The sequence below is a fragment of the Anser brachyrhynchus genome, assembly GCF_964034855.1.
Source record: "Anser brachyrhynchus genome assembly, chromosome: 3".
Classification (NCBI taxonomy): domain Eukaryota; kingdom Metazoa; phylum Chordata; class Aves; order Anseriformes; family Anatidae; genus Anser; species Anser brachyrhynchus.
Genome location: NC_137696.1, coordinates 87,699,898 through 87,709,607, shown reverse-complemented (window position 1 = coordinate 87,709,607; position 9,710 = coordinate 87,699,898). Strand labels below are relative to the sequence as shown.

The 9,710-nt window shown below is 44.9% G+C and overlaps 1 protein-coding gene across 3 annotated transcripts in view; it reads left to right on the top strand.

Moving 5' to 3' along the window:
* Positions 1–9,710, top strand: part of HTR1E (5-hydroxytryptamine receptor 1E) — a 32,948-nt gene that overhangs the window by 3,081 nt on the left and 20,157 nt on the right. The gene's annotated exons all lie outside the window — the stretch shown is intronic.

Sequence of the window (9,710 nt, the reverse complement as noted above, 5' to 3'; positions counted from 1 at the left end):
TTGGCCATGGGGTCCGGGCTGGGGCACTCAGCAGCCCTGAAAGCATCACAGGAGGCTGTAAGACATCCTGGCCTTGGGTGGGACTGGGCACAGGTGACAAGAAGCTGCTGCAACAAAGGGAGATTTTTCCATAGTCCCACAGTCAGCAAAGTCAGGTTGAGCAGAACTGTCTGGGGCTGTGAATCGCTTGGAAACCCCAGAAGCACATTGATCAGCCCCAACATCTAACGTCTGCTTGTGGGGAATTAACAGTTTTCAGTGATGTTCCTTCACAGCCAGCATGAGAACAGGGGACCAAAATGCCAAAAGTAAGGCCATCCTCTAAAAGGCGAGCCGTGGTCTGACACATGGCAGTCACAAAAGCTGTGGCTGTTGCCTGGGGCTTTCTGAGCTCCATTTCCTCCTCTGTTGCCTCTGCTGGGTGGACCCTTTGTCCCAGCTTGCAGCTTCTTGGCCTGCACCACGTCTGCCTGCTCCCCCAGGTCCGCAGGAAAAGCTCTTCCTCGCCCCACCACCCGTCCACCACCCACAAGCTCCCATCCATCATCAGGCACTCTCCAGGGGCTCCCAAGACAATGCAGCTCTCCTTCTGTGCCTGTAAGGCTTCCCAGGTTTGGATGTCCTGAAGGGATATCGTGTTGACTGCTTCTAATTACTCCATTAGTTGATTTATCAATTTATGCTGATTTAAGAGCTGGAAGTCACAGAAGCCCAGCAAGGCCTCCCATTCCTGAATCCACATCTCAGACAAGATGGGCTCTGTTCGGAGGGGATGAGCAGCAGCTACCCAGGTTGGACAGTCGCTCTCCCCAGCATGGCCACCTGAGCCCTCTGTCCCTCTCCTGTCCCTTCAGGCACCCTCTTCGTGTCTTTGGGCTCCTTGCCGTTCCGCATGCGGTGTCAGTTCTGCACTCCAGTCCAGTCCAAATACACTGCCCGCCTCCACATCTGCCTTTTTTCTGTTTGGGAAGCAGGTTTTGTTTTATATTTACAATACAAGCAGCAAAAGAAAAAAAAATACATTTATGGAACTAACAACCTACACATTTGTTTATTGTCAGCTAAGCTTACTCCTCTCCACAAGCTAAATTAGATAGCTTTTCCCATTAAGTTACTATTGGTTCTGATGTACTTTTTTTTTTCCAAGCAGGCCAGGCTATCTGCTATCACAGACAGCGATTCTTACATTACATATTTTTTCTCTTTTCTCTTTCACATTTTGAAATATCGAAGGATCAGTTCAGACTAGCTTTTAATAAAGAAAAGCATGCAAGTGGGGGCCAACGTAGCAAAACACTCTTGAAACGTGCTCTGTGGGTTGGGTCCCGTTCTTATTCTGTCTCTGAGTGTCTTTCCTGTAGGAGAAGAGATTGAAGCCGAGCACATCAGTTGAAAGATACCATTCAGAAAGAGATTTATGATCCTGTTTCATCAGGGATGCTTATGTGGAATTACTGCCTGCCTGAAAGCACTGACTCAGAGCTCACATGTAAATTGCCAGTATAATTCCACTATTCTGTGTTTCACAGAATTGAATGTTTTGTGCCTTGCTTCAAGTGTTTTCTTGATGAAAATCTTTCAGTTTTCTCCTAAAGAGAGCTTTGTAGACAGCCTAACTGTAACCACGTCTTCCTGAGTTGCAAACATGCAGCAACTGCCAGTCAAATGTGTGATATCTTAATTTTGAAATGGACAGCTTCATATCAACACCACTGTGTTCTTGCAGGAGTGCTTTTGAGTGATATCATTTCTCCTCGTATGCGTGAAGTTTTGCATGAAACTTAATATCTATCCTGTGCCTTAACTTCACATCCTTGGTCCTTTGCACAAAACCAGAGGTGAATGCCCAGCAAGACCCAGTCATGGGAATGGGTGACGGTAATACACGGGCATGATTCACACGTATTTATACAGCCAATAAATTAATCTTGATCCATATACTGAGGCACTTCATTATAGCACTGAAATAGCATAACAAAGCGCTTCTCATACTGTTGAAATAGGGCAGGTTCACTAACTGGCACCCAATTTGGAAACTAAGAGCAAGGTCTGAAAAGGTTCACACAAACAGGCGCACGCACTGTTTCTTTACCAGGTATTTTCCAGCCAATGATTCCAAACTTCTGGGGGTCAGAGCAGCACGTGCCTGCCCTTACCAGGATGAAGCGGTCCAGCTGGGTGCATCCTCTCTGCTCGAGGCAGCTCGCTGTGATGCTCAGGCAGGCATCTGTGCGATTCACGCCTTCATGAGTTGAGCGAGTCAAGTGTCCACCTTTCTCTTTTTGCCACGACTAATGGTTTTGTTGCTGTTGCATTTCATAGGAGAGCACGGACTAGTCAAGAGGCCTCACGGAGCTGTAAATATTTGATGAAGCTGCTGGCTGGGGCTTTGTACAGCATGAGCGTGAATTCCACGCTGTAAGAGACAGCTAAAAATCAAATTATGCTGAGCATTACCTTGCTGAATTGAAAGCATGAATTGACACTGGTTTTGATCCCTGAGCTGAAACAAAAATCAGAAACTCCTGAATAGTTTGACATGTTATGCAGCAGGGTCTGGTAGGAATGTACTGCTCACCTGAGGGGCTACAAGCGCACACCCTCGCGGTGCACGTACCAGCCTTTCTCTGGGCTGCATCTCCCACAGCGCCTGCTGGTTGAGCCTTAGGCGGGCTTTCAGGGCCATTAAAACACACGGTGTTCCTCTGAAAAACAGCAATAGTCGTGCCCACGCTTGCATGCCTCCCGTGGGCCCTCAGCAGACACAGGGAGGAGGGCTGTTACCCAGTTGTGTCAGGTAATGCGTGGCCACGAAAGGAAGAGCCCCCCTCTTACAGAGGAGAAGAAAACCACATGAAAGGAAGAAATAGGAAATTATTACTGTAGCACAAGAAATCCCAAAAGCACTATAATTTGGGACTGGAGTCCACTGTGAGAAGGTCTCCCGTGGTCGGCCTGCGCTGCCTGGCTGAGCAGAGGTGGGCTGGGGGGTCCGAAATGCTGCGACCACAGCTGGGGGTGTGGGGATGGGGTAGGGCCCTAACTGCTCCCGCTTGTGGAGGCGTTTGGAGCCAGACTTCAGGGAGTGTAATTTTCACGTTATTGTTAACGAAGTGGAACAGGCCCTGCGTTTCACCTGTTGGTTGTGAAGGTCTGTGTCCTGAAGAGCCTGAGGCGAACTTTCTCTTCTGTAGGCACAGAAGTGTTAGCAAAACAGGGAGAGATCTTCCACTGATAGCAACGGGTGCTGGATTTAACACTTTTTAATGACAGCATAGCTCAATTGTCGCTTTGAAGAAGATACAGTATTTAGCATAAATAGTTCTTTATAGGCTCAGGCTTATGATTTAACATATATACTAAGCTGTTAAAGGGAAACGCATGCTAAAAAAATAAAGCATGCATATTTTTGCAACTATCTGATGAAAGAACTATTTTTGAACACTTTGCTAAAAAAAAAATCGAAAAAGGAAACTATTTGAAGTATCTGATACAGGAGGAAAAATTAAATCATAAATAAAACCAGATCAGCCATACACAAAGGGTTTGTGCACAGCCGCCTTTGAAGCAAATTGTGGCTGGGCAAGAGATAGGTATATTAGGATTTACTGGTGGAGGTGTTTGCAACTTTTTCAGCTCGGGCCCCTAGCATTGTGTTGTCAAAGAGCATCCCATGGGTGTTCGGAAAACTCTGGTGCCTTTTCTGCTAAGTGTTCCTGTTAATAAGTGCTAGCAGAGAACCCTGCCTAACACTGCTGATGTGCAGCCAAATGAAGGAGTGCAGAAATGAAGTGAGAAAGTCCTGGCCAAGCCATAGGGACAGCCAAGCTCAGAGGGGGAGCTGAGGCTGAGGTTCTTGTGTTATAATATCTTGCTACTATAACAGCATTGCTTTGCGTTACCGGGAAAGCTTAAATCTAGAGTGTGGGCAAGTCCAGACGCCAGGTCCAGGCGAGAAGTAAGGACTTGATCCAATCACTGCATGTGCTTTGGGGTTTTGTGCACATCCCTTAGGCACCATAGACTTCACTGGAGCCAATCGATGTCTGGGAACTGCTAAGAACATAAATAAATTATTAATATGCTGTCAGATAAGGGATAAAATATTACTTCAATGTCTTTCATGCCTTGTGTAAGAGTTGGCTTTTCTGAAGTCCAATTTCTTTTGTTTGCTGAGGGAGTTTTCTTAAGGAACCCATTACTTATGCTATTATTCTTGTTTCTCTGTACTTTGGGGAATTCAGCAGATGTGAATATAGCCAAGGCAAGCTCCTTCCTAACCTATTCATATGTGAAGGAGATTTTCCAGGGTTCTATCTGTCCTGGCTGCCCCTTGCTGGTACTTCTGTCCAGGCACCAGAGGAGGACTGGAAAAGTGTGGGGATTGCAAGGGTGGTTCCTGAGCAGCCAGAGCCAGATGATGGGGATCAAACTGAGGGTTTGCATCCTTGACTAAAACAGCTTCCCAAAATGAATGAAATCAAGTTGCATCTTCCTTCCATGCTTTCTGTGCACCCTGGGCTGTGACCAGCTCCCGTGCCACAAGCATGGAGCACAACAGCAAGGAGCAAGCAGTTGAGTTGCTACCGTACAGCCTTTGGCGCTTGGACTTCAAATGTAAACATAGAAGTAGGATAAAAATACAGATGCTGGCATTTACCTCTTCTCTTCGTTTAATTTTTACAGCGCGGCTTACTTTGATCTTCTCTTTTTTTTTTTTGTTTGATAGTGTACAGCACATTCTAAACAATCATTTAATAAGATGTTCCTGTGAGGTTAAGAGCCATAGCAAAACAGTCCCTATTTATTGCTAGCTTTATACCTGAGAAGCTTGCAGGTAGCAGACTGTGAGCTGTGTGATGATTTTAATGTGAGGGTGGCATTTACATGGATAAAATTTCCATTATTTCATAACCAAGCCATTGTTTTCTACCCAGGCATGCAGTGGGAATGGTTCAAGAGAAAAAATATATATTATAGTTCTTTCATAAATTATAGTTTGGCTGCATGTAATATCGCTCTTACTTCTGTATTTATTTCCTGGTATTGTTGATATGATAGTCTATTTTCAGAAAAATATGCTTTTTCTCTGGAACTGTTTTTTAAAAGTATCTTCTTCAACAGGCAAAGCATGCAAGTAATTTTATTTTGACTATTTTAAGCATAATGATTTTACATTGTTCATTCAACAATAAATATCTTAATGGACCTTTTCAAGTAACAGCATTTAAATAATTTCACTATCTAGTACAGCAGTACCAACACTGATCTAATTTGGGGCCATATTAGATAGAACATTTTAAGATGTTCCATGAGGCAAGAAGTCTTGCATATGGGGTTGAAACTGTGTGCAGCACAAGGCTGAGCAATACTGCGTGATCTTGAAAATGATCCTGAAAATCAATCATTCTGAATTTTCAATTATGCTGGAATGTTTTTTGGCAGATAGAGATATATTAAAAAAAAAAAAAAAGATGTTAGGGTGTCAAAACAGCTTGAAATGTGCAATACGTGTAAAAGCCTGCCTTGGACAGTGAAGCCAGAAGATGGGAAGAAATTTGTCAACAAGCTATGCCCACTGATAGGTCCTGCATCCCGTCCATCTACCCATCCCTAATATGATGGAATTAAATTGCCAACCATTCCCTGATGATTCCTTGCATCTGACTCTGTACTGAAGCACACAGAGATCCAGTCTTTGTTTCTTGTTCAACCAGCTTTGTCTTTAGAAACATCCCTGCACAGCTGACTACTAGTGGATCTCAGAAATGGTGTCTCTTAACCCCGTTTCTTTGCCCTCTCAAAATTTGTATTAAATTTCTGTTTTGTACCTGTCAGTTGTGCTACAAAAAAAACATCCCAAATTGCTTATTTTGACAGCTTGTTTAGGCACAAATTTCCCTTGAAGGCATTTCCAGGGCACTTTCAATCCTTCCTTATCTATTTGGGCAGGTATGTTGAAACAGTTGCCTACCGCTAGTGTTAACCTTCTTGTGCCAACACTTGTCCCCAGGTGCATTAACCTTTGCATTGAATTCACAAGTAGGTGTGGATGTAGCCAGCAACTTTGGAAAGAATTGAAGCACCTCTGATCATGTAGAGACCTCCAGAGAGTCATCTGTAGGCTCTTTTGCCAAACCAATGTCATCCAGGCAAATATACATGCTTCCTATGGCACCAAAAAAGTTGCATTTTCCTGAAATCTCATTCCAAACATAACCTTGCTGAGGAAAAAGCCTTTTCTCCTGGTTCTGATAGGGCTCAAATGTGGGCTCTGTTGTCCAGAGCAGCTCTTTTCTCTAGTTACTATAAAGTGTTTCTCTTGTTCAAATTGCTTCTGGGTCTACACCCAAGGAAAGGGTCCAGGTTTGGTAGGAGCTCTTGCTGGTGACCTTCAGTTGGACCAGCCCTCTTCTACTCCCTAGGTGCCTCAGAGCAATGAGTCTTTCCAGGATGCCAAGACAGAGTGTAAATCTAAATCTGTTCTGGTTTTCCACCACCTTTACAGATTTCTAACTTTGGTGGGACTTTGAATGACCCCAGTATTGGTAAAGTGGGATCTTTCTCATTTTCCCCTAGTCCTGTGGTGCCTGGTCACTCTTTGCAGACAAGCACGAGGGCCACTCATCCCCACTGCAGTGGACCTGAAAGCCCAGTCCTGGATAAGAAAAGACAGGCTAACACAGCACTGCACTCCCAGATTAGAGCTGTTCTGGCTAACCCTGTCTCATGGAGGAGCCAGGTCACATCATCTCCTGAGCTCACTTCCAACATGGTACTTCTAATGTGATTTAGCTCCTGGATTTTTAAAGCATCACGTAAGTGGCATCTTCATGCTCTTCAAGGAGGCTAGCAAAACTCTCACTTTATTTTGGAGAATAATGAAATGTTGTTTAATGTCCCTCCTCCAAGCTCTTAGCAATTAAACTTATTTCATCTTGCTGATTTTAAACAGTCTGGCAGAATTCTCGCAGAGTGGCATGTTGTCTGAAAACTGTTCATCCAACTTCTCTCTCATTCTTTGCAAGATAATCAGGGAAAGCACACACCATGCAGGAGCCTGGGGGTAGGATCCATGCTCCCCATCCCAGCCGTGCGTACCCAAACCAGCACCTACGGGGAGACACCCTGCTCCCGGGGAAGGAGGGATGCACTGTGCGCTGCTGTCTCCAGCTGGTGTGCCAACACGCTGGGGCATCAGACTGCTGACACTAAGAGGAGATGTTAGCCATGGAAGTGCTCGTAGGCAGGGGATGGAGAAGTACCAGGAATGGTTTCCTATGAGCAAGACAAGGCTGGACTCACCATCTTCTACCTGCATGCTCCCTAAAAATGAATTTAAAGCGATTTTCCAGAGTGCTTGGACACCTTCTTCTGATTTAAGGACATTAAATCCAGTTACTGTAAGCTCTGGCATGGCTGTTTTTGCGATTTCCCTCAATTCCCAGTAGAAATTAAGCACGGGAGCTGGGATTCAGACGTCTGAGATTAATGGAATTGCTCAGGTATCGAAGCAGTGACAAAATGGAAAGTTCTTCCTAGCAGAAAAAGTAATTAGTCCCTTTCAGATCTTCAATTTGACACTAGCTTAGCATCAATTATTCTCCAGTGGGAATACTACATCTTAACAAGGTTCATTGTAATATCATCCCTTCTCAGTAGTAATCGGAAAAGAGAAGGCCTCTTCAAATCGTTGTCTTGCTGCATTGAGATTTTTAACATTTCAGCCTCCCACTTATCAGCTGATACTGCTTGCATTGACTTCAGCATGTGAACAATTCCAGTACCCTCAAGTGTCTGGAAATCAGCTCTTCCTCCTTCACCCCCCCCCCCCCACCCAACCTCCACCCCCCGAATTTTTGGCAAGAGTCTGCAGAGAAAAGCAGCAATGTTTCCAAATTAAAAGGTAGTGTTACAATTGAAGTTAAAATCTTCAGGGTGGAGAAAACATGTCAAAATAATCTGAGAGGCTGGGTTTTGGGGGAGAAAGGATAGCTCCACTGTGTGGATTTCACCTTAATAAGGAAATTGTGTCAGCCCTGGGTCTCTGTTCCTTTAGGTCAAGGCAATTCTTCCAAAAGCAGAGTGTGCCATCCTCAGGTGTGTCCAACAGTGTAAAATGGGCAAATACAAAAGTGCCCAGGTGAAAAATATGCTGTATCCTTAAGAGCTGAGCTGCTGTCCTGGCACACGCTTCTTTGAGAGTTTAATAAAGCCTGGTACAGCCTGTGCTATTTGGTTTTCTCAGGCCAAGGAGATCCTTTCTCCATGCCACCATTCATAGTACAACCCCAGCCCTGAGTTGCCCTGTGCAAGTCACACCTGTGCTTAATTGCTCGCTCTTCCGTTTCCCCACCTATCACCCAAAGTCCCATCTCCAATTTAACATCATGTATTTGAGGCTGTTGAAACACAGTTGAGAAGACTTAGATGTACAGCTGGGTGACTGCATCTCCTAGATAGGTTTGATAATCAGTCTCTATGCACAGCTCCAAGTTATTTTGAATAGAGAACTGCTGAAAATAAACAGAAAAAGAATTAAATAAATTGTAAGTGACCTCCTTTCCTGCGCCGCCAGATTGGGACATTCTGTGGGTAAACACAGAATAAAGCTGTTCTAAATTAAATAAATCGCTGGCTGTGGTGGGTATAATATGAGGCTGGCAATAAAAGCTATTTAAAATCCCATCAAGATGTTGAAGCCCTCATCCAGAATGCAACAGGGCAAGCATGTGCTGTTGCCAGCAGACCTGACCGCAGTAGCTGTCACGAACCAGCATCCCCCAGTGTGACTTCCAGCTTCAGAGCAGGGGATGTTTAGAAGGGTTAGGGCGTTGGGCATCTCCGAGGGACTCACAAGAACTGTTGAGCTCAGCAGGGAAGCTGTGCAAGCTGTGCAAGAGCAGGGGGCTCCCGCAGAGACATTTGCTGCTGGCTGCTAGCACCCAGCCAGCGCAATTGTCACAGGGCCTTAGCTGGAAATGAAAAGGCGTATTTGAAGTCAGTTGTGCTGAGTGCTTTCACTTGATTATTTGAAGCATTTGTAATAATAGCATTGTAAACCTCATCTTCATTTATGTGGTTCTCTTTGCAAATTGTTAACAATTACAGGTCACCATTGAGCTGGAAGCATCTTAGCATTTGTTGCAAAAGCTTTTTAACAGTAATTCAAGTCTTATTTACTCTGTCACCAGATCATTTCATGTGCTAATGCACTGGGAATGTCAAACTGTGCTGATGGTAGTGGAGCTTTCATTCTGCTCCATTTTATTCCTGTGCAAATACAATTAAAGCAAGAAGTGTCTTAGAGGTGCCTGATCAAATGCATTAAGTTAACTCCCCTTTTGCTCCTAAGGCAAGCGCACCCAGAACTGTAAGGTCTCAGGGGAAGGGCCAGGTCTTGTACCTGTTAGGGCAGCACCTTGCGGGCTTGGCTCATGGCCCTAGCCCCTGCCCACCTCACCCATGCTGACTGTTGGCTGATGGTTGTGGAGGGTGATTCACGGGGAACTAAACAGGACAACCCTAGGGCAGAACTGTATCTTAAGAGTAAATTTTACATTGCAGAGTCACAAGGAACTGGCAGCATCTGATGGGACTCTGATCAGACCTGAGGCACCCAAAGGATAATTTCACCCATCCGCTGAAGTCTGTGGTGTGTCAGAGACCAGGCACTCCACTAAAGGGTGACTTGATCCCAGACCACCTAA